Source organism: Pleurodeles waltl, chromosome 7, assembly GCF_031143425.1.
Source record: "Pleurodeles waltl isolate 20211129_DDA chromosome 7, aPleWal1.hap1.20221129, whole genome shotgun sequence".
Taxonomy (NCBI): domain Eukaryota; kingdom Metazoa; phylum Chordata; class Amphibia; order Caudata; family Salamandridae; genus Pleurodeles; species Pleurodeles waltl.
Window position 1 is genome coordinate 202836195 of NC_090446.1, and position 25927 is coordinate 202862121.

A 25927-nucleotide genomic window follows, 5' to 3' on the forward strand; every position below is an offset into this window, starting at 1 on the left:
TCAGAGCAGAGAGGATCGGGTGAAGAGATAAGAGAAGTACGAGGAGAGACAGCTTGAGAAGGGAGAAACAAAAGAAAGAGAGAATGTCAATGAGATATAGTTTGTCCAGCTGATTAGAATGTAGCCGCCTTTCTGCCAACAGGCACTTCAAGCTACACATCTGGGTCTATAGTGGGGCACTATTTATTACATGCAAAAATGGCACATCAGCTCCACTGCGCTAGTTTCCTTCAGTCTCCGTTTGCCCCCCTAAGGACAGCATGCTATTGCAGTATTTACAATAAGTGCACCAAGGTACACATTAGGACAATATTGTCAGAATTTTTGATGCTATTGTGGCACTTTGCTGGACTAGCACCAACAATTTTGACACTAGTCCAGCAAAGCACAGGGAGGCCAATAGGAAATAGCCTAGCGTCACTTTAATGCTTGCCCTGAGCAGGCGTTAAAAAATTATTCTAGAATGGTGCAGTGAAATCTTGTAAATTTCACTGCACCATTTTTTTGGACATCCCTGTGGGGGAACACCCCCGCTGTATACATTATACTTGCCGCAGGTATAATGTGGCGCAAGGGGTTCCAAAGTGGCATAATGCGTGCATTGCGCCTCTTTGTAAATATGGTACAGGGTGGAAGACTGGTGAGAACGGCCGTAGCATAAAAAAAAAAATGACACTGAGGCGGCGCTAGGGGCTTGTAAATATGCCCCTTGGTATCTTAAAGATTTGTCACTTTTATACTAGAAAGGTATGCCAAAAGTACTCTAGTGTCAAGCATTTTGTACCAACAATGAAACAGTTTGCTTGGGGAAGTTTCTCTAATTGCTTCTGTGGTTTCTTTAAGATCTTACACTATGATTATTAGGTTAGTGTTGCTGGCCACATTCTTTAAGGGGACAATCTTGTACTCTAGTTTCAGTAATTTTCTTGGACTGTAAATATTACCCCACTTGTAAACTCTAAGGTCTGCGATTCTTTTTTGAAAGCACATATCGTCACACACAACACAACACAACACAACACCAGAGTCACACAGTTGGCTAAGCATTGCCACCTCAACAAGGCATACACATTGTTACCTTCATTCCTTGCCCCACAACAAATGGACACATTGGACACACTCTCCTAATAGTTGGCACCTCAACAGCACATTCCTTCATCAATACTCATATAAGGATCATTCTCAGTAAGACTAGCAATGGATAACTTTGTACCTCCGCAGAAGAAAACAAATGACACAGTACACACCTATACTCATAGGATGCAGGCTAATTAAAAACGGATGAGTTGAGAAGAAGGGGTATGTGGCTGCAGCGTGAGCATGGAGGGGGCCTCTGCCAATCACACAATCACATTATCCTATTCTTTTTTCAGCTCTTCCACTACCTCATCAGTTCCCCTCATCACTTCCCTCTCTCTAACCTTCTGCTATTGCCCTTCCTTCCTATCCTCTGCCTAATAGCGCTCCCTCACACTGTCTTCTCAGAACTTGATTGCTTCTAACCTGTTGGTCCTCTTTTCATCCCCTACATAACCATGTCCTATTAACACTTCCCAAAACCTAGTGAGACTGAGAGATATAGAAGAGGACAGACAAACCAAGACAAAAAAGTGAGGGAGAAAACTAGAGAGCGAGAGGGTAGAGAAAGAGAGATGGAGATGAGTGGGGACGATGGGGGTGCAAAAGGGGAAATAGTGGAAACCGGGAGGGAAGGAAAGGAGGACACAGGAGTACCAGAAAAGAGAGACCAGGGGAGGATGAGGCCAGATAGAGGGGATTAAGAAGGAACATTGTGAATTGAGTGGTCATCCATTAACACTTTGGTTTCTCACTGGACAGAGAAAATATTTTTCATAAAGTGCTTGACCACACAAAAGGCAGGAACATGAGATAATGGGAAGCTGGAAAGCAGGTCAACATAAGAGAGGGAAGGAGCTAGACATTTCGGTGACGGGGAGGAACCAGAGCTAGACAGAAAGACACATTGAGCTTTTCAAGATGTTCAAGGACAGACTCTAGCAATCCTCTCGGAAGCAATAAACTGTCTACATGCCGCTCACAATGAGTCTTCCTAATAGACATATCCAGTTGAGGGAGGGAAAACTTGTTTTCTAGAAAGACAGGTACCATGAGGTTTAGGGAAGGCAAATATTTTACAAGGGAATACAGTAGTTGAAGGGAAAGGATTAGATTAGCAGGAAGTGCATGATAAGGATAATGACAAATACATGTAATTACTGTTCGGAGTACTTGCTTCTTACTCAAAACTGTACCTGTGAAAATCAAATGTCTTCACAACTCACCCTTTTCCGTAAACTGATTGCTCCAATTTGTCCCAAACCTTTTTTGGTTTTGGTTTTGATTTTCCCCACCACTACTTCTGTATTACCTGTTATGCTACTTGTGAGCATTTCTCCAAGAGGTCCTATTTCATGATCCTTTGCTTCACAAAATAATTCAACAGAAAACGATCACCATGTCATTTGTAAAACCATATGTTAAAAATCTACAATAGTTGCAGCTAGTAGGCAATTTATACTGTATGCTCTGCTGCAACTTATTTTCACAAAGAATACTATTATTTATTCTTCTTCTTTAAACAGTGTTCATGGATATATTGTAAATTTGGGTATAAATTCTGGATTGGAACAGCACCATGGAAGCTCACGCTTTGTGCTTGGTATGTGTGCTTTATGCGTGTTTCCTCATCCAATATTTTTTCAAATGTGGCTACGTTTTCAAGCTGGAGGGACAAATCATATCAAAACCAAGAAGAAAAGGTATAACACTGAGTTATCATGTAGTACCATGGAGTACATATCCCACTTTCTATCTCTTCTGGTGCATGCACTTTGGGCATCCTTCCCACAGAACAGCAAGAAAGTGTTCTTCTGCACTAACACCATATCATGAAACTAGTCTAAAGGAAGTTTATGCATGTAAGTGCAGTATAAAAATACTTAATTATTCTTTCCCAAAACTATGCTACCTGTCACCACTTTTCTGAAACTCCTTTGCGGGAAGGATGCTCAGATATTTTGCAATCATTTTTAAAGTTATATTCAACTGACCGAGTGTGTTTTAGAATTAAAGAAAAACACTGATAATGCCAGACAGTAGAAAAATATTCCAGATTCTGCCATGTCTACTGGCCCAATATATTTTAAAATGCAACGTTTGACATACTTCTTGCTAATTTGACTTAATGGAGAGCCCAGCACCTCCTGGAAATGTCATCAAGCAGTTTCACTAAGATCATTCCTACTGGTCCGGAGTGCTTTAAAATACACTGTTCACCTCGCATTGTCAGGCAAATAATTCCCCCCCCCAGATATTATACATTGGTCCAGGACAGTGAATGAAGGCTCATGGAGTATTTTTCAATTAAGTTCTGAAGATGACCCTGCCCCCACTGTTCACTGTCGTAGCCCCCCCATAAAGTTCGAGTCTAGTTGCGCCCCTGATCATCATCATCAAAAACTTTATTTATGTCAAATATTGACCATAAAAAGCCGCAGAAATAAACAATTCAAAACAAAATGACATCAGCAAGCACAATAAATGCATTCGATAAAAACAATAAAAAATATATATCATTAAGTTATAGATTTCATCTCATAATTCCAATTTTCTCACATAAACACATTTTTAAAAGTTCATATTTGACATGCATATATCTGCATCTAATGGATAAGGCACTTGATATAAAATTCAGAATTGCAATACCAACTTCTAGAGACTCTATAGGTTGTGAAAAAGTTAAGGCATCTCTATATCGTCTAATGTTTGCCAATTTCAAGCATGATAATAAAAACCTCTTGCACAGGCTAACGAAAACCATACACAAAAGGTTAAGGTGGAAAGTGCTTTGTTGGGTGCAATTATCACAAGAGGAGTTTGGCAGCATTTCGAACCAAGATCCCTGGATGGGAAAAGCACATAGAAATGCACAGTACTCCGTCTAAAACTAGTGAAGTAAAATCCATGCTGAGGATTTCTAAAAAGGACAAGGTATAAATCTACAACATTGGATGGTCCCAGTTCTATATAATCCCTCACTGTATGCATATTAGCTACTTTTACCAGCCTCAAATCTTGCGCATTCTCCCAAAAAAAGTGTTTGTGCCCTTTCTTTTTTGATGTGGAGCGTCACTGTTGTAGGGTTTCTAAATAGATTACCCAAATCCAGTTTGTTAAGCGAATATTTTATATACAACAACCAGGGGAATCTTTCCATCCTATCCAATACTAAACAATCTGACAGAATCGATCTTGTAAAGGCTAATTCTGGTGTAAGCCAGATCCTAATCTATAACAGTAAGGGGGCGAGCTGAACCGTGTCCACCAGAAAATTTTGGCCCAGTTCTTGATGAGCAAAAAAGGTGGCTATAGTGGGTGGGGTGTAGAGGATAAGACTAATAAATCTATTTTCTAGCAATTGGAGACTGCAAACATTTACACAACTCCCTCCCCATAGAGCCCAATCGATGCACATTTACTTTTATATAAAAGTAATATTTATTTTACCAATTTGATACCTAACCTAAATGTAAAGTGAAAAATTGCATCTACTGCACCCTGAAATTGATACGCTCTAATCTTTAGAAGGTGGTTCCAATTTAATGCTGTGTCAAATGGGATACCAACATAATTAAAATTCAGGACTTTGTTTACAGTAACCCGATCCACCACATGGATCCTATTTTTTGTCTTTTCAGGGCCCATAACCATCATAAGGATTTAGCAAAGTAAACCTTAAGATCTAGACTCCCATAGAAACAGGGGGCTAACTCCAGCAATCGCTGTAGTCCATTTGGTGTTTGAGCTAAAAGCATCGCGTTGTACACGTAAAGGAGACATGTAATCCGATGTCCTCCCACCATCAGGAGACCTATTCTGTTCCTCATGATGTATAAGTCCATCCCATCTATGTATAGTAAAAAAAAGGAAACAAGCCAAACAGCAGCCTTGTCTGAACCTCCCCAGATGGAATGTGTGATGGAATAACTAGGTACTAAACAACGATAGCCTAAACCACTACTGCTAAACAACTAAAAAGTCTCTACAACGAAGTACTGAACAACTACTGTCTAAACGATTTTGCCTGAACAACGAATTTTAAGGTAAGTTTAAGTTTAAGGTAAGTTTTTCTTTTTTTAATGGTTTATTATTTATTTAGAATATATATATATATATATATATATATATATATATATTCTAAAAACGTATATATAATTTATATAAATATATATATAAATTATATATATATATATATATATATATATATATATATATTTATATATATCTCTATTCTAAACACCTAATAAACCATTAAAAAAAACAGAAAACCTTACCTTAAAATTCGTAGACAGTAGTTGATCAGTACTTCGTTGTAGAGGCTTTTTAGTTGTTTAGCAGTAGTGGGTTAGGCAAGTAGTAGTTTAGACCTCGTTGTTCAGGATGTCCCCCCTCCAGATTGGGTCAGTGCATTCTCCCTTCTTGCCATTCCAGATTCTAATACTAGTATTCAAATACATTCTCCTCAATATATCTATTTAGGCCCCCTCCGCCCCTATAGAGGTCATCATTGTCCACAACTTTGCCCGATTTACATTGTCGAATGCACAGGAGAGGTCCATAAACGCTACATGCAAAGCTCCTCCCCTGGCGCTAACATACTTTCCCACCAGAAGCGTTGCTCCACCGTACCCACTCCTGGACAGAAACCAAAATGCACAGGGGTGAGGATATTATGAGCTTCTGCCCATGACTCTAAGTGTGTAAGGAGGGCTTGTCCTAAGATTTTTGATGTGGTACTCAATAGGGGATCGGTCTATAACAGGCCGGGTCAGCTTTGACACCCTTTTTAAAAATGGGAACCACAACAGACTCCTTCCAGGAAGGGGGCAAAAAGCCACTCACCACAACACAGAGGATATTAGTGACCGGGGGGAGCATAACTCTATTTTAGTCTTAAAGAGGTTTCTAGGAACCCCATCTGGGCCTGCCACTTTGTGGGAAGAAGATTTTTGGATGGCAATTGCCTTCTCCTTACAATATATAGAGTTGCTTAGCGCAACCCTAGAACACTGTTCAATAGTGTCATTTCAAAATTTGTCAGTTTCAGACCGGCCTTTGAGATTTTCATGACCAAAAAGTTTTGTGTAATGTACCGCCCATTAACGGGTGGTTAATTACTTTCCAGAAACGGTGCTGATCCTTAGATTTTAATGGTAACTCCAGGTCTTCCCAAGCAGAATTCTGGCTGTCTGCTTTCCACAAAGCTAAGGTCTCCCTATACACAATCCTAGCTCACCTAACCTGCACCTGATCCCTTGAGACAACTTGATGTGCCGCCCTAGATGCCTTGTAAATCAGCCACAGTAATAAGTATCTACCTTCTCCTTCTTCGCACCCAATAACTTCAATACCTTACAACAAATGGAAGAAAGCTGGAATTAAATAATTGCAGCAAGCATCAGGGTAAGAAAACTAGGAATAGCTGACTCTTCCCGATGTACCAAATCACATAAAAACTCCCTAACGTTTACTTTTACAAAATGCATCATCTCCTGCACCCTGGACAAAGTTTATTAAAAAGTAGAAAGAAATTCAATTGATAACAAATGGTTCACTATTCTGTAATCCCACACTTCTCACAATAAAAACAGTACCCCACTTGTGTGACTATGTGTGCCACCCACGACAGGAAAGGCCTCAAAAGGCAACATAAAGACATCAAGACTTTGCCTTGAACATTCAACACATTTTGGAGATGTAGTTATCTGTATTATTTTGGTCTAGACTCAGTTGCCTTTCAGTGAAACATGCCAAAGCTATACATTTCTGAAAACTAGACACTCAGGAAAGTCCAGGGTGGTAGAACTTGATTGGATCACACAACATTTTCTTACCCCGTGATGGAACTTGATTGGATCACACAACATTTTCTTACCCCGAATGTCACAAAGAAGCATTTTCCTCACATTTTTTGTGATGGAAAGTTCCAGAATCTGTGGCGGTTCACAAAAACTCCTACCACCCAGAATTCCTACATTTAGCCTGGGTTGCCAGTCTAGAGACACCCCGGATGGGGAGATGTGTTCAAAATCATTTGAATTTAGTTACTTTTCATGGTATTAACTGGTCTTCTGGTTAGACTGGGAGTATACCTCCTAAATTGCTCCAGGGGCAATAAAACTATAAATCCATTTAAGTGGTATTATCCCCCTCTAAATCAGATTGCAATGGAGGCAGAAAAACTGAGCCATTCTGAGGTAGATGCATGACCCAATGGCAAGGTCGGCAGCCTCATACTTTCTTTTTCCCCTTTTTATTTTGTTTTTGCTTTTCTCCTCATTGCGTGAGATTGGGAGTACACCCTCCCAGTCTCTCCACAGGGGAGGCAGAGAGACGTCTGGTACCTTTATGGAGTTGGGATGGCCCAAAGCTAGGGTGGAACACTTCTTTTTTTATATGTGTATTCCCTTGTATCTAATGGGCTGTCTTCCCCCTAGAGAGGCGCGATAGGGGACAAGCAGGTCAATAACCCCCGGTGGCAGGAAGACAGTTCCTTTTTGGGGAGGGAGAACTTGATAATGCCTGGAAACCTCACCCCGGTCTATCTAATGTCTAGTTGGTGAACCTCTGCTTGAGGTTTGCAGTCTTGAGCACAGCTCCTAAGCAGGGATTTGATCAGTGCTGGTGGCATAACTCTTCCCATGAGCACTGATCTAAAGTGAAACTACTTAGTGCCTAATTACGCCAACTAATTTCACTTTCCATCACTGTTACATTGGCCTACTGCAGACAGTAACTAAATAAATCTATACTGAGACGAGAGGTACATTCTTACCTCTTATCTCATCATTATTTTTTAAACAGAAATTACATCTAAAACAAACACAGGAGGATTTCTTTAGCAGTGTACTAGAAAAACTGTTCGCATCAAGGGCACTTAGGGAGGGCGCGGACCGCAGGTGAAAGGTTCCTCAAGCACAGTTAAAGGGTTACAAACCAATGACCGGATCAGCCACTCACTCATCGAAATAGGACACTTTGCAGCTCTAAATGAAGTTTTGAAAAATTGATGGCTTTTATATAGAGCTTTTATATAATGCTTACAAGCATTGTAAGTTTCACCTGTGCACTTTCAGTATTTTTATTGGACATTCTGTGGCAAATCAAACCAGGATCAACCGTTCCCCTATTTGTAGCACACTCGGTAGCAATTATCCAGAAGAACTGTTAGCTGCGCAACTAGTACTTCCTCTTGGTGATTACCCAACAAGAGGGTCATGCTCAGGCGTGTTTGGAAGGTGGCATTTTGGTTGCCTACAAGATATAAAAATCAGAAGTCGGAGCTGACAAGTTTCCCCATGCCATGTTTGATATCTTCAGCAGTCCCGTCATTATAGAAAACAGCACTTGAATTTTAAGCCTATCTTTGAAATTCTAAAAACAAATACGCAATTAGCAGAATGAGTTTGGCTAAAATGTCAGAACTTGCTGAATCTGTTGCACTTGATGTGGGGGCAGTTATCCGCCATGCCTTTTTCCCGGACAGATTTATGTTAATGCGTTATTAAGAGTATAGCGTGGCACTGGTATGGAAGGGGGTGGCCGTCAAATTACTACTACAAGCATGTAATGTGATGATTGGGTTCTGCCACTAGGCTGACGATAGGGCATCTACCAGGTGTGGCTCACATACACCTGCCCTGCTTAGCTGCCGAAGTGCAAGCACTGCTATACACCCAGGATCCATACATCCATGAAATGTCATCAGGCCATCTATGCCGTTCCTAACATGGAAGAAGTAAGACAGCAATGAGTGTACTGACTCAAATCCCACCGTTTTTCATTTTTTGAAAAAATGATTGCAGAAGTTCCTGCAACAGACTGCTTAAGCATTCAGTAGCCTGATCCAAAAATGACTCACGCAGTCTTGATTTTCTTTGCTGCTGCTAGTCATGGCAAGTATTATTTTCATTCTGCTTTATGTTTGCAAATTTGTATAATAACAATTAGTTGTTTAGTTATATTGCAGAGCATATTGAGCACAAGGTTTGAGATATTCAGGCAGGAGTATACTTTAAGATTAAGGAAAACGTCCTAAGCCTTCGCTCAGAGTGGAGTGGCAGGAGGTATTAACCTCTTGAACGTCCATTATGTGTTGCTCAGTGTAAGAACTGCTACCCTAGGTTGCTCTTTAGCATCTCTGACAATGCACTTCTTGCATCTGATCTCTGGGGTTAGGGAAGTACAAACATATACCGAAAGTAATTTGGATTCTAGGAGCCCCATATTCCTTGTGTAGTGTCCATATCTTGCCAATAACCCAGTCTGTCACCAGTAGAGTGGCCAACTGATTCCAGGTGATTCTAGACGTCTCCAGTGCTGAACATTTCACCTCCACACAATTGTTTTTAGGTGTGTTAGTTTATTAGGCCCAGTAGAGGCAAAACAAGACTACAACTCACAAAATGCATTAAGTTATCATACTACAGGCCAGGACTAGAAATAGTGTGCACAACGAACTGGACGGAAGTGGTCTCCTGGCCAGCAGCAAATAAGAGACTCTGGCAGTGCAATATGTGTAACATATGGTCAACTCGTTGATGACATAAATATTCCAAAGAGGCATAATATAATATATGCTATCCCTTGCATTTTGATCAACGTCCACGATCAACATTCCACCCTTATTTACTGGAAATCTTCCTCCATATTACTGATGTAGGAGATATATCTTTCCAAATGAGCACTTATTTTTGTTAGGTGTTGATATATTCCATACAGAAACCAGTTCCCAGGGCTCATATCTCTCTCAACAATTATCCCCTTCAGTCACAGAATCCAACACCTGACCTTTGTGTTCTGTTGGCGCACAGATCCTGAGATGACTGCTTTTCCAGAGGCATTAATGTCCATTGGCTGCTGCATTTCGAATAGCCACCGTTTATTCCATTTTCGTGGTGAACTCCCTTCTCTTTGGCCAGGCTCTAGGCGGAGTCTTGTAAACACTCCCTTCCACAGTCAAGAGCTGTTTTCCTTTGGATAATTTCCAGTCAAATTTGTCCTCCATTTTGCCTACTTAATGGATTACAAGACTTTGTAATACAATCTACAAAATCAACTTTATTTCCGCCAAGAACACATCTTATGAAGAATCCGATCTACGAGTGTTGCAGGCAAGTAGTGCCGGCTTATGCACTATAGGAGGCCGCAGTAAAGCTGTTTGTTTTTTAGTAAAAAGCCGCCTGTAGCCCATTTCTGGGCCGATGCCTCAGCTGATGTTGCTTTGAGAAGCTGTCTACCATCACATTGGCTGGAGCTTTAATATTTTTAATGGGGCCACTTTGTAAAAGATACCCTAATATGTCTTAAAACCACAGCTGACGTCACCAAACAAAGCAAGTTCTTGAACACCCAGTGATGAATATTAGAGATGAAGGACTGAGAGAAGAGTGTTTTTTTCTCTGCACTGGATAGCATTTTAGGACGTAGGTGCTGAGGTTTTTTTGCAGTATTGCCTCTGTAGTGTAAGTAGGAGATTTCAAAGTTTTTATATTTTCTTTACATTTTAGTATTAATCGTCTTCCGTAACTTAGCAAGCATGATTTCAAGTTTAAAAAACGCTGGAGGACTAAATGTTCAAATCTTAGAGAGTGTAACAAACTGAATAGTACAAGTAAATCTCAACCCTATTGAGCACATCATCTGTTCCATGTTTTTATTTTATTATGCTAAACAAGTGCCTTTGGTACCAGATTTTGTTGCTAAAAAAATATCCAGTAAAGGTTAATATTAAATTTCTAATTTTCCATTCCACAGCTATTCTCAACTATTCTCACATCAGGCTTTGCTTTCTCGTATTTTGTCCCACCCCTTTGTAGCTTCCCCTTTTACTTGAGTTCCCGATTAGTCCTTTAGCTGGTGTGGAGAAGATTGGCTGCTTGTTTATTGAAAGGGAAATGTGGCCGTAGGATCCTATGTTAGTACGGAAATTGTATTTTTAGGGCTGCTAGGGTCCATCTATGAAAGAGTACTAGGTTTCTGCACCTTTACTTAATGTTATATGTTTTATTTTGGAAAAAACAGATGGAACTTTAGGCATGACTGCATGGAAGATACTGGTGCTAATAGATCGGTTTGCAAAAACTTAATTTGTTGTGTGTCACAATTCGACCTACCTTATGAATATTAATGAAGTAGGACACAAATTGAGGCCCATTATGAATCACAGCCATCACAGCGATACTGGCCTGCTGAGGTCAGCAAATCATCATGTCTGTGATTACGTTTAAATGATGCATTTTTTAACAATGTTCCTTAAACGAAAACAAGATGCACTTAAAAGTAAAAATGAAAATTGTAGCTAACATTACTTAAGAGTATGTAGTGATCACAGGGACCACTGCTTACTCCTAAAAAATATATTAATCGAAATTATCAAAGGAGAAGAGGTGCTACGCAGTCCCCTTCCTGGTTACCAATGGCTTACGACTTTTGTGTAGTTGCTAAAGCAATAATGTTTTAAAGTTATGTGAAAGGATTTCAGTTGCAAAACTAACATACACCCCACTCTGAATATGTATTTGGAGGGGACTCCTTAAACACCCTCCTTCCAAACAACTATTTGTTTGCCGACCCAACTTGTGATTTGGTAACGTGTTACCGAACCACAATTTGGATTTTATACATACCAAAAAACCTTTTTGCCTTTGCACATAGCCCGAATCTGCAAACTGGGCCCTTTGCCAATGCGAGAAAAGCTTTGTACATCAGACCCATAGACATAGTTTCAATGTGCTGAAATGCACAGATGCAATAGGGCTTGCACAAGCAGCTGCTGACAGAGCAGAGGGGTGGATCACAAGTAACTCCTGGACATCTCTTTAAACCCTTAGCCAGTCATTTTCTTAGAACAGCTTTTCGCTTAGGTTCTCATTATTCTAGTGAGGCTACTGCATTTGGGTGGCAGAATCCCCTGAATTATAGGATACTGAGAACAATCCCACACCATGTGACACATGTTGGCCTAATCTGGGTTTTTTCCCGGCTAACTAGCAGCGCCTCATCTCTGCCCAAGACCAGGGATGATTGTGGCAATCAGGCGCATGACAAGTAAGACTCCTTAGGGGATTCTTGGTCAATCAGATCTTACCCATTTTTCTCGATTACATTAGTCTCACAGATGCAAAGACAAACAGAGGCAGGATATAGTTCAATAAGGGTTTATTGAAGTAACTGCATCTTAGATAAAATAGCTTGTATTGCAATAACTAGGATGATAAAACACAATAGAAGCAAAATTGTGACAAGGAGAGTGAAACACAAAAACAGTCCCACAATACTGAGTGATATAGTTGTTTCCTATGTAAGCTATGTTAGAGCACAGCGTGGGAAGCCCTAATCCGCCCTTAAGGTTTCCCCCCTGGGAAGACATCATTCTGCATACCTGAGCAAGGACGCCTATTGTCTAAGAAGACACAGTCCCCATATGGGCCAGGGGGTCAGCAGTCTGAGCAAGCAGCTCTAGCAAAGACATTCAGCAAACAGCATGCAGTCAGGGTCATATGGCTGGAATCTCCCTCTAGCATGTTTGGGACAGAGAAGTGTTTTTATAATAAAACAATGTATGTTCTAGGAAAAATGTCCCCATGTAAGGATGCGTATGTTTCTGTGAATGTTGGAGACACAGCATAACACTTTTGCTGGCAATCCTATCTGACTGCAGTCTTGAAGAAAGCACAGAGTGAAATGAATGCAGTACTAAGAACATGATGTTTTCCTAGGCAAAAGAACAATTAGATAGAGAAAATAAAACAGCACTGCAAACGTGGCTATTGCTAGAAAAAATAAAGCAATGCAGAATAAAATATAACTAGGCTAAAGTGCACAATCGCAGGCCTAGTTTGCTGAAAGAACATGTCTGAGATATGACTAAAATATCTATACTACACCCTCCCTTGTCAGTTCAGAGGTGGTTTAAAGCCTAAAATCAATAAAAGGTACTACGATCTATTTACAAAAACATATAAACATAAATGTCAATAATGAAAAGTTAAAAGACACTTGAGCATGGAGGAAAAAAGGATAATTTAAAACTTCAGCAGTGGCGCCAAAAAAAACAAATTCAAAAGTCAGTGTCATTTTTAAAATCGCTAATTATATCCGGGACAATGGAAGCCAGGCAATGTACCACTTTGGGAGGTTGTAAAATATCCAAATCATTTTCAAGGAACACCATCGAGCACTCATGTTTCAAAGCAGGAGCTCCAGCTGAGACAGCAACTTTCTGTGTTGTGCCCACTGTTGAGTGAAAAGTTGCATTATCCACAAAGGGCAACTCATAGACAGCCCCCCATAGCAAATGCACCCTTAACCCGCATGTCTGGTAATGAGCCCTGAGCGAGAACATCAACAGATTAGCGTCCAATTACAGTAAGCGCCACTTTGAAAGACAGACTTGCAGTGCACATTCGAAAAGGCACCAAAGTCATCGGGACATGGGCTGCACACAATCCAAAACTGGTCTGAATGACAGAGACCAGTCGCACTCCAGTTCTTTCAGGAGTGGTGCTCCAAAATACTACATCATGCGTTCACAACACAGTTGCACTGGTGGAAACGCTCTCAGCCCTCCTTGTTGTGAAGGGACAGCCATTGCGAAGAAAAAGTAGCAACCGCAAAATGTCACCTATTTATAACCAAAGTAATCGGAAATCCCCCGAAAACACTCGAAAATATTGAGAGTATGGCTCAAGTTATTAAGCTAAATATAGAAGAGAAGGTGTGAACGATACCAGAACCAAAAGCGCGATTCCAGTAGTGCTAGACACGTTGAATATTTATCCCACAAGTTCACCAGTGTCTCAGAAAGTTTGTACTTCAAAGGGACTGCATCTCTGCAACTTGAAGCGCATAGGTCTTGCACGCAGATGTAAGTGCCATATGTTTTTGAAAAATTAAAGCCTTGAGTCTGCTCACCTTGGCAAAATTCACATCTGAAGTAGTAAAATGAGGCCAAATCTCTGCTACCTCCCTTTTTTGGGAAGGGGGAAAGAGGACGTTTCCGCAACAGGTGACAATTTGGGAGACAGAAACAACATAAGCTATTCCGGCTCGCATTCCACAACAGCTCTCACTGTTAAGGAGCAGACAGCTACCATTCGAGAGCACCTGGAATGCAGGTTTAATCAAGGGGACTGGAACTCCCTTCAGATAGCAAACCAAGTTCGCTGCTGAGGCATTACATTCCCCATGCAAGGACAGTTGCTTACCAACCATCATATGGCTCACAGAAGTCTCCCATTCACCACCGCTAAGAAAGACGTCTTTCATGCCATTGAAACATTTGTATGAAAATGAAAGCTCCAACACCTTGTGTATGTAACTATCTCCCAGCCTTCTATATATCTGCCTACTGGGTGTGTTTCAAGCAGGATGTAAATTGAAGTGTTGAAATAGGCAGATTAATAACCCCGTGTATCAACTATTCAGCAAATGGTATTTCAGCCACAGTAAAAACCAACATTTCTAATTTCTTGATGTTTAGCCATTATTTGTTGTTGTCATGTTAAATTAACCATTGAAAATATATCCTTTGCACTAACGTGTTGCCAGGGAACACGACCTGCTTTCAATGTTTGTAGTGTCCAACCTAGCTGTATAATGGACCCTAGCTGATTCTGGCAATGGTGTAAAGATGGCATGTCACCCCTTACTATGTCTATTGAAGAAGATACAATGTTGTCTAAAGTGTATATCCGGACGGACAAGGCGTTAATACCATTATCTACAATGGCTAATGCTTTCTGTAAGTTTTACTGATCTATTTGCTTTAACTGGGCAGTCACTTCTTGTTGGGAAAGTTTCAAAATTCCATTGTATACTGCACATAAGAAGTATTTTCTGCGTTGTCTTCTGGGGCCTAACAGGAAATCTTGCAGATCTATATCGTGAGACAGGAGACTGAGGTGTTCTTTAACAGCATCTAGTGAAGAGCTTTTCAACCATTGCTGGCATAATTTCGCTACACTATATGTTGTCACTGTACCCGAGTGTTCTGATGACACAAAGCGAGGGTTGGGCCTACTTGTTCTAAATCCCCCGTGGAGTTTACCAAACATTTGTGGCACCCATTGGTGTCTACTGGCCACAATAACCACCCACCAGGACATCAAAGTGATGTGTTAAATGTTCCATTACAGACCCATTCATCGAGCTGATCTTCAGATACATTTATAGACTTTTGCCATTTATAAAATTTTGCAGGGGCAGAAATACTGGGCGCATAAAATTTCTTAATTTTAGCCAAACCTAAACAACTAGTTTGTTGTACAGATTAATTAAAAAATATAATTTGAACAGGTATCAGGTATACTCTAAATAAAGCTTCCTTTTCCCTTATTTGCCGATTTTTAGTTCCCCCCACACTTTTTAAGTCTATCTACTTCAACCAATATTCATAGCCTTTTATAGCTAACCGGGAAACAATGGAATCAGAATAAATACATTTTGTATTGGTCAATAAAACATGTTGACTTTCCATTACTGGCAATTGAAAATAATTCAACTCAGCATTTTTAACATTGTTTTCAAAGAAAAATGCAATCTTTACAGTGTATGTTTTGGAACTCCCTACCGCTGGAGTTGGACAGTGTTCCCACTGTGTATAATTAAAAATCATCTTTGGGATGCTCACTCTGTGAAGGAAATGATGTCCGTAATAATTATAAGAGAACATATCTCCGTAATTGTTTTGGATTAATAAACATCCTCACTTTCAAATACAGCTAAATACTGCAGATCAGACATCATAGAATCAACTATTTTCACATCCCAATCATCAGAAACTAATTTGGGTGTAATTACATAGTTAATGGAAAGTTTAAATACACATGGAATTTGGATGACCTCTGTCGACCTATTTATATCAAACTATACTTTAGCCCAAACAATCCCATTAGGAGTTGGTATACCGGAAATGTTCACTAGGGACAATTCTCTGCAGACTTTGTGAGAAGAAAAATGTGGTTTTAGGATCTCATCCACCAGTTCTACTGTAGAGCATTCAAGAAAGTAATTACCATGTATGAGTAAGAAGAAAACAATGACAAACCCAGTCAAAAGGAGGAAGGCAAGTTCAGTCAATAAAAGCCATAGATAGTTCTTTGGATGAACAAAGTGGTGTATTTTGAGCCAAGTTATCAGCTTACGTGCTCTTGACAGTTTTGTTGCAGTAGAGGCAGATGAGTCAGTGAAAGTGACATTGATGTTGGCAAAATATCCAGAAGCAGTTCTTGCAAAAACTGGAGCTGTGTTTGGCAGAGGAGAGCTAGCAGAAGTCTCCCTCGGTAGTCCATAATAGACTATGCCATCCGTTAGTGTAGAATTTGAATAGAATCGATCAATATTGTTGGTGTTACTTGTAGCAGAAGAAGTTAGTAGAACTAATGAAAGATCAGTTTCCACCCTCCCCAAGTTTGGAGAGGTGTCAGCGTCGCTGCTTGAAACCTGTAGAGGAACATCCTGGTCTGTAGTCAGAGGAATTCGGGTACTACCCAGGAGTCCCCTAAGTCTGCTGTGCAGGATCCGCCTCATGGTGGAGCTTGACATTGTCAATAGAGACAAAGCAAGAGACAAATCGATTTTCTTTAAAACCAGGCAGCAGTGGTAGAATGACGGTTCTGGTACCGTGCATTCCCAGGACTGGAACTGGTGCACGATAGGAACAACCAAATTCCTTTATCACAACGATCTTTTCATGCACAAGATCCCCAACTTTTGGAATCCAGCTGGTAGATGTTATTGGTACATTCCTTATTCCCAAGGAGGCAACATTGGCAGATATGTTGTCCTCCCAGAACTGTTGTAAGCCCTTCAAGACAGTGACACAGTCATTTATATCAAAAGGTGTATCTGCCTACTCCGCACCAGGACCACCAAGGTCTGGAACATACATTTGTGTTCCGAACAGGCATTCGTATGAAGTTTGTGCCACCCAGGGACCTTATAGGGCAGATTATTAAGTGCTCTCTGGACTCCATACAGGTGTGTAAGCCAACTATAACCCATGCCTAATACTCTGCCTGTTAAGGATTGCTTTAAATCTCAGTTTTGTCACAGTACAACACTATTTCCCGCTGGATGAAATGGAGACGAGCAATACAGTTGGACCCTTAACGGAGCCATGGCATTCCAGAAAGCCCTTGAGGCAAAAGCAGGGCCTTGTTCCAAATGGAAAACGGCAACAGCATATGTGCTGCTACAGACTTGCAAATCTTTACTAGCAGTTCGAGCGTCAGCCGAGCGTTGTGGCCAAACCCATAAAAATCTGGACCATGAGTCAACAGCGACTAAAATGTATTTGTATGAACTATCAGGTGTCAGGGGACCACAATGGTCCAAGTACCTACATTGCAATGGTTTGTTGGAAATTAGGAGGGGTGTCTGCAGTGGGCGTTCGAGGTTGGAGCCTTTTATTTGCTGGCAGATGTCAGAACAAAGGACACACTGCTTGGTCTGTTTGTAGAGACCTGGCCACGAGTAACGTTGTTGGAAAATGGGTTATTGGTAATGGCAGATAAGTACCTACACCTAGCAATAGGCCACCAATCTCCACTTGGGTCCAGTTAGGTCTCAGTAAATTAAACCCAGCTCAACCCTTGGTAGCTTGGCAACGAGCGACAAGGCTTAGCTTAGGAGACAGAGTGTAAAGCATTCAAATGTCACAAAATAGTAATTAAATAAAACACAGGAAACGGTTTAAAAATCCAGAATCAATTTATAACAATAGAGTATATTTTTATATTTAAAATGACAGAAAAACTAATAAAATCGGATAAGGGGAATGAGGTACTGGGTTTTTCAGAACCGGTACTGATTCGGTAACCCAGCGGTGCCAGGGTACACCCAAAGACCTCGGGTACTTTCCTGATTCAGACCACAGAAACTCAGAGTCTTCTAGGTGAAGTCCAAGATCGAATTTATTGGCTGCAACCAAGTGACAAGCGTCCTAGAAGTACAACAGCACGGTTTGTATGTTCTCAGGAGACTGTGTTTCAATGCAAAGTCAGGTTTCCTTATATACAGTTTTTTAAGCTTCAGGCAAACATTCTTGACATTTTGGTTGGTCATTCACATGTTTTCACTACAAAGGAAAAAACAGTGTCATGATGAAACCTCATATTTCATGTCATCCAACCCATAATAAATTACCCGGCAAGGCCTAGTATTTTACATCAGATAAGTGTGGACCCCCAATAAAAACGGGCACCTCCCCCTCGTAAAGTAAGAAGAAGAAAAGAGCAGGTGCAGGTGTGAGCAAGATTAGGCAGGGTGTGTGAGCGATAATAAGGGTTTTATGGCATGGTGTGCCTTAATGCTATCTGATTCGGCCACTGGGAGAGGGACTGACCAAACAGGTTTGGCCTGAGGCAATGGTTCCAGCTTGCCCAGGTCAGAGAAAAGTCAATCAAGGTGTACGTGTCCTTGGAATCAAATCTGACTGTATTATAAGCCTATGTGAGGGAAACTTTTAAAAATGGCTGCCGTGTATAAAATGGGAGCCACGAGTGCAGGACGAAAATGGCGATTTCGAGGTGAAAACGCTGCTGGAATTGAGCGAAAATGCTCATGCTTAGTGTACTAGTCATTATCGGTCTTTTGATACTAAAATCGTACTGCTGTGGCAAAGTAAATTACATGGGTCCAGAATTTTTAGAACCACAAACCCTCCTTTTGCCCTTACATAGGCAATAAACCTATTCTCATGCTAATCTGAGTCCAGGTCTATGTTTATAAGGCCATGGAGATGTTGCTGGAGAAAAATTCTAGTACTTGGTAATTCTCTCTGGACAGGTCTCCTCGAACATGAAGTAGCACAAAAGGCCACATATGGCAGGACAAAATAAGGAATACCTCTATCTGCAGTAGGTGGCATAAGATCACACACCCAACAATTAGTGATGTTCACTACTAACTAGTGTTGATGCAGAAGCTGTACAAAAGAATTGCTTACGAATTCTGATCTTCTAACCTGCTCATGTTCAGGAAAAGGGTGAAAAGAGTGAAAAGAAACAATAGTAGGAAAAGACATAGGTTGGGAAGTGGGTGCAGAAGTCAATTGAGTAGAGAAAAACAATCCCACCCATAAATGACAACGTCATGTTTAAAAGACACTAGAAAACACGTTATTAAGAACATATAGACAACGGGAGAAAGTAGTGACCACTATTACAGATGAAATAATAATTTTCACAACCCTAACCAAAAAGCAAATCCTAAAATTATCTAGTAACATTTTTAGGGCTCCTTTGCATTTCAGTAATTTTTGTATGTTCAGGTGGAACAGTGGTGACTCTCATCAATGCTCTAAGGTGAAAAGGGGCTACTATTTCCACAGAAAAAGGACTTTATTCTGCTTTTACTAAACAGAATAGTACTTTAAAACAATGCCAGCAAAACAATCAGTCTCCTAACACCTAGTCTATACAATCACACGGAAACCTCTTGTGAAACCAACTATGCCCAGAGTCCGTTCAAAAAGCCTCTCTGGCAGGCTTCTATTGTCCATCAAATTTTCTTTTGTTGTTTTCTTTCACATGGGCCTCTCAATTCAGGCCTCTTCGTGAGAAAAGTATTGCTTAGTTGGAGTGCCCTCCTGGCAAACACCCACAGCTCACTCGAAAGTCTCAATGTCTTAAAGCAATGCACCAGTGTCTCTCCTCTGTGGCAGACACTACAAACAATGTGCTCTTCATTGATCAAGGGCACAAATCATCTCGTGCAGACCCAAGCACCATTAATTGGGAAATAGCTCAAGCTCAGCAGCACTTTCAGACTCCAACACTCATTATTTAGTGTCAGAGGATGCTCAAGCTGCTCTTTCATGGGCACCACAATATAGTGCCTTTTTCCAAACTTGAAATCTCCAGTGCACTGCCCTTCTTCCGTTGGAGCAAAGAAAAGGGGGTGTGTGGCCAAAACTCAGGCCAAGGGGCTCAAGGGATTGCACACTGTCAGAGGTTACCAGCACATGACAGGTAGAGAAATGAAACCTCAAAACAGCTCTGCCATCAACAACAGGAATCCTTCTCTTTAGCTCCTTTACACTGAAACTTTGGTTCTGCGATGTCCAACGCCGTCTGATGGAGCAAATACGATACCATGCGCTGGCGATCGCTGTCCAGCTTTGCTACTTTCTGGGTGCTGAGACTGTAGGGCCAAGACGTCCGTCTTTCATCTGTAGCTGTCACTGATGGGAATTAGGCTTAAATCAATGTCCTGCAGGTTATTATGACTTGATACCCACAGAATCTAGTGATGTAGGAAATGTGCCACAGTTGTTAGTTTCCTTCAAATTAGTAAAAAAAAACAGTTCATGGTTTTTAACAAGGGGACTGCAAGCAGGTGGTCTGCAATCTTCAAAGGAGTAGCCATACACCATGGGCATAAAATACAAAGACAAAGGTAGAAGGGCAAAACAGGGTCTCTAGCATCTTTAATTGGGTTCTCTCCATTATTCTCTGCCATCTATAGCTACATGAGAATTCTATCTCAATGGGTTTCCTCACACAGTGGCATTGTCTAATGGGGTAAACACATATTTTCCTCAATGATTAAGTCTAGGTGTTCCTCCTTACCTTAGAACATCTCAATAGAGAAATCACATGATACCGATTATCAGGGACATGTAGAAACCTTCCTTTAAAAACTGTGCATCAGGTGCACTATGCAATACACAGGCTAATAGTCAAATGTGCAAACAAAAAGACAAGAACTAGAGGGTCCTGATATTTGCATGATTAGGACACATCTGATCCCACCAAAAATTAAAGTAGCAGGAACAGAAGGGAACCGAAAACCAAATTAAAATAGACATTGAAAATTCGTCATGTTTATAAAAGGTAAACATAAGATATCTCCTATTGAAATGGAAAACTTGTCTTACTATAATATTGAGTCAGTTAACCAGTCTATCGCTACCCTGACAGTCAGGCTGGAAAACATTGAAGCAGGCCTAAGGCAAATTCTTGAAAACCAGTCTGGTCATACCAAAGGGAATTATACATATCATGGGGGTCCCTGGTACATCACTGCAGTCTGGAAATGTGAACCTGAACAATACATCAATAATAATAAAAGGTCTGACTGGTGAAAGGAATTTGAAAAAGAGAAATGGGACTAGGACATAGCTAAAATCTCAATAACTAAGCATGATGCGACATTGGTCAGGGGAAGTAACAAAAGAAAAAAATCTATAGGAAGAACAAAAAAATTATTTGGGTGATAGTCAGGCATGTGACACAACACCGAGAGTACGGGTGATACACATAGGCCAAAGTTACACAAATTTTAACTCTACCGTTGGCGACTACACCATATACAGTACTCCTAGCTAATGTTTCAGTTCCTTCTTCAGGAAAAAATGAAAACCTGGTTTTCTTTTAAGGAACGAAAGCCATATGCTACTTAGGAAACAGAACATCATTAACGAATGTAATATAGAAATTAGGCCACCTTGAGTCACAGATCTATAATTACATCCTTAGGTCCAATCAAGGCTACATAAATGTAGGGCTGCCTGTTCCTTTAAGGGACGGGGCAGTAACGTGACTAACTGCAGGTGACACACTTTGATCCTGTATATCTCTTTTTATTTTCCTTCAATACCATTATAGCCAAATAGACATGCACTGGTGAAGTGTTGTCTTTTATGTTCACAGCATGAAATATCATTATCTGTGGAATTTAGTAACCAGAACAAGTTCAACCAACTGTTGCGTAGCGATGGGCATCGTCATGACCATCCCCTCACAACACAGGGGAGCTTGTAATAGTATCAAAAGCAGCAACAAACATGCAAATAAAAAATAATAAAAACGCACAAAACGTCAAGCTATCAGATATACTTGCTGTGTATCAAGCACAAAAAGCATAGACAAAACAATAGCATGTGTGAATAAGCGGTGACACACAACACCATGTCATGTACTTTATGCACTGTAAACCTGCAGGCCAAAACCCAATAGTTGGGCCTGTTTAATTTGTGAGGTTTAAAATCCTTACCCTCCTTTTGACAGTAGATCACCAGGCAATGGAAATCTGCTGTCAAATATAACTTTACTGTTTCTCTTCTAACATACAGGACCAGCAAGAACAATTCATGATAGGACCAAATACATGAAAATAAATTTCCATTACTTAACTGTTACCCTCTTGTCAGTTACTTCGCAACATCAAGCCACCTTAGTTTTACCTTTCTAAAAGTAAAAATTGTTACACTGACACTCCATATTAATTTGGCACCTACAATTTCCACTGTGAAAAATAAGTCTTAATTGGCAAATCGTTCTCATTAAGGCATGTAGCCTTCAAAATTTAAAAAAAGGGCTGCATCTTATTTTCTGTCTAAGACTTAATGCAACACTTCGTTTTCTGTCAAATAAAAGCAACTAGCAGGCATCATTTTATTTTTTTAGAGCGAGACATAAATGTATCAGTTCTGCAGAGCATTTAACATGATGTTGGGACTTTCGAAGAAACCCCTTTTTTTTATATTTTCCCTTTGGAATTAAGTTCTTTAATTGTATTGATGTTTTCCTGGAGAAACCAGAAATCCCACTTTTAGAGGCCCGTAGGGTCATTCTGCATTCTCCATTGTTTATGGGAAAACTAAAGATAGGATCTCAGCAGCGTGACTTGAGCCAGCCTCTGTAGCTCTCCTAGCTTCTGCCACTCTGCATCTGTCAAAGACAGTAGGCCTTCCTATTTTCCTTCTAACCTGGAATAATTCACTCTATTTAAAAAAAAAATTTTTTTTTCCTTTTTAGGCGCTAAAAAAATGTATCTCTATTTCCAGATTATTAAACTACATTTACTGTGAATAATTCACAAACCTTAATAACACACATACCAGTTGTTTGAATAAATGCTTGTTGCAATCCCATGCAATGGTACATATTTCATCAACCTCGAATGAATGAACGTCTCAGTAGGCCCAGCTGAAGTTAGAACCTTCACCCTTGATATTAAAACAAGCCTTTGTACTGGCACATTGACTCATTGAATCATAAGAAGGCACAACCTGCAAATATATATATCAAACCTAAATGTATGCATTTACTGAAGCCTGAGACACTTTAAAAAGTACTCTGAATGAAAGAAAATGCAGTTTAAACAGTGCTTTTGCCCAAAATCGACTTTGATATTTTAGGCATTAAAAAATCAATATCCTACAATTTTCTTGCATAATATGCATTACCAGAATGTCTATTACACAATCCATGAGTCAGCCATTGAAAATATTAACTTATACTTTATAGAAATGAGCTTGTTTGCTCCTGCGCCAAGGGAAAATTGCACATACAAATGTCATTTTAGCGGTGCAACATAACTTAAATTAAATTTTAATGTTAGGAGGTCATAGTATAGGTATTAAGCTTTATAAATATTAAAAAACGATTTTGAAAGGCACTTATTTTTTAAATAATTTTTCCATAATTAATAATTTTCTTTTAAAAAAAAATAAAAACCCATTTATTCTTTTTTTTGTGATAATTCCACATATAAAAGCAAGCTGCATCCCTTGCCTATTATTTGGGATACATTAACTCACAAGCCTAAGCGCATAAGCCTAACTTGAAATGCGTCACATTTTTGCGCCACTTTCATTTAAAAGGAAGGTTATGCAAAATTCCACCCATGTTTAACTGGGAAAGTGCTGGCTGAATTGAACATTCCTATCAAATATACTGCAGCTGAAAAGTTTGCCTGTGAACATCTAATACAATGCATCTAAGAAAAGTGCTGTAAATGTATTTTTTTTTTGTTGCAAAAATAGATAATTTCGGTTTTTTTTGGGCCCTATTTATATCTATTGAATGTGTTTTCTAATTTATTAAGCAATTAACGGCAGTTTTGTATATGTGCACAATTGCTCATTCTATAAATTAAAGAGCAACATATAGCTATGTTAGCACATCACATGGTTCATTTCTGGATTTTTTCTAAGTTTCTACCTAATATTAATTAACCAACATTTTACTTAACAAACTGTAAACATCAAGAAGACCCACAAACACACATTGACCTCATTTCAGATATAAACAGAAAACACTCAGTACACACAATACAGCGCGCTTTAGCCATTTTTCATAAATAGCGCCGTCGCAATTTACTTACAGAACCGTTTGCAGATCCTAGTTGTAAGTCATATTTACAAGAGAAAAGAAAACTTTTCTCAATAGTGTTCCAAAAAACTGCAAAAACAGCCTCACAGACATTTATTTCCAAGAATAGCGGACCCATACTTTATTAAACGTGATGGGGCCCACTCCGTGCTTCACATATAGTTCATAGGTTGGAGTTCCAATCGGAGGAACCGGACATGAGTCCTCCAACCGGGAGTCCCTTTTACAACCAAGACAAAACAAATTTCCAAGTCTGCTAAGACCAGGCATCTTCGTTCACTAGTCTAGCTTCAAACTTCAAAGGATTATCGTTTACGATAGTCTCGTGAATACACGAGTCCTTCGGCTTTGGTACTTGCAAGTTCCAAATCAAAGTGATCCCAAAGGGATACCAAACCAAATATCCAACTTAAGGACCAAACCAAGTGTCCAACTAAGGACTGGGAGACGCTCCACTTATACTTAACTGAAAATATCGATGACGTCACCAGAAGACTCGTCTTATCGTTTCGCTCTACCAAACATCAAGGGTCCAAATCAGGGCGATAGCCAGAGCAGCAGTCCTTCGTAGCCGTCGGGAAGCGGGGAACCTCGCAGCAAAGACTTTCGGACCACGTCGACATGCAGGGGTCGATGAAGTGGCGGCCTTCCTCCAGAATTTTCACACGAAGCTCCCCACGGACCTCAGGCTTGGACCGGTACCGCTGGTATCGCCCCACGTTGGGCGCCAACTGAGGTACTGGGTTTTTCAGAACCGGTACTGATCCGGTAACCCAGCGGTGCCAGGGTACACCCAAAGACCTCGGGTACTTTCCTGATTCAGACCACAGAAACTCAGAGTCTTCTAGGTGAAGTCAAAGATCGAATTTATTGGCTGCAACCAAGTGACAAGTGTCCTAGAAGTACAACAGCACAGTTTGTATGTTCTCAGGAGACTGTGTTTCAATGCAAAGTCAGGTTTCCTTATATACAGTTTTTTAAGCTTCAGGCAAACATTCTTGACATTTTGGTTGGTCATTCACATGTTTTCACTACAAAGGAAAAAACAGTGTCATGATGAAACCTCATATTTCATGTCATCCAACCCATAATAAATTACCCGGCAAGGCCTAGTATTTTACATCAGATAAGTGTGGACCCCCAATAAAAACGGGCACCTCCCCCTCATAAAGTAAGAAGAAGAAAAGAGCAGGTGCAGGTGTGAGCAAGATTAGGCAGGGTGTGTGAGCGATAATAAGGGTTTTATGGCATGGTGTGCCTTGATGCTATCTGATTCGGCCACTGGGAGAGGGACTGACCAAACAGGTTTGGCCTGAGGCAATGGTTCCAGCTTTCCCAGGTCAGAGAAAAGTCAATCAAGGTGTACGTGTCCTTGGAATCAAATCTGACTGTATTATAAGCCTATGTGAGGGCAACTTTTAAAAATGGCTGCCGTGTATAAAATGGGAGCCACGAGTGCAGGACGAAAATGGCGATTTCGAGGTGAAAACGCTGCTGGAATTGAGCGAAAATGCTCATGCTTAGTGTACTAGTCATTATCGGTCTTTTGATACTAAAATCATACTGCTGTGGCAAAGTAAATTACATGGGTCCAGAATTTTTAGAACCACAGGAACCGGAGATATGAATTTTTAAAGAATTATTGTTTTCTAGCGCATAGAAAGAAAAAGCACCAATCTGGTCATCTGGTCGCACCTCGACCGGGCCAAAGTCAAGGTTTAAGG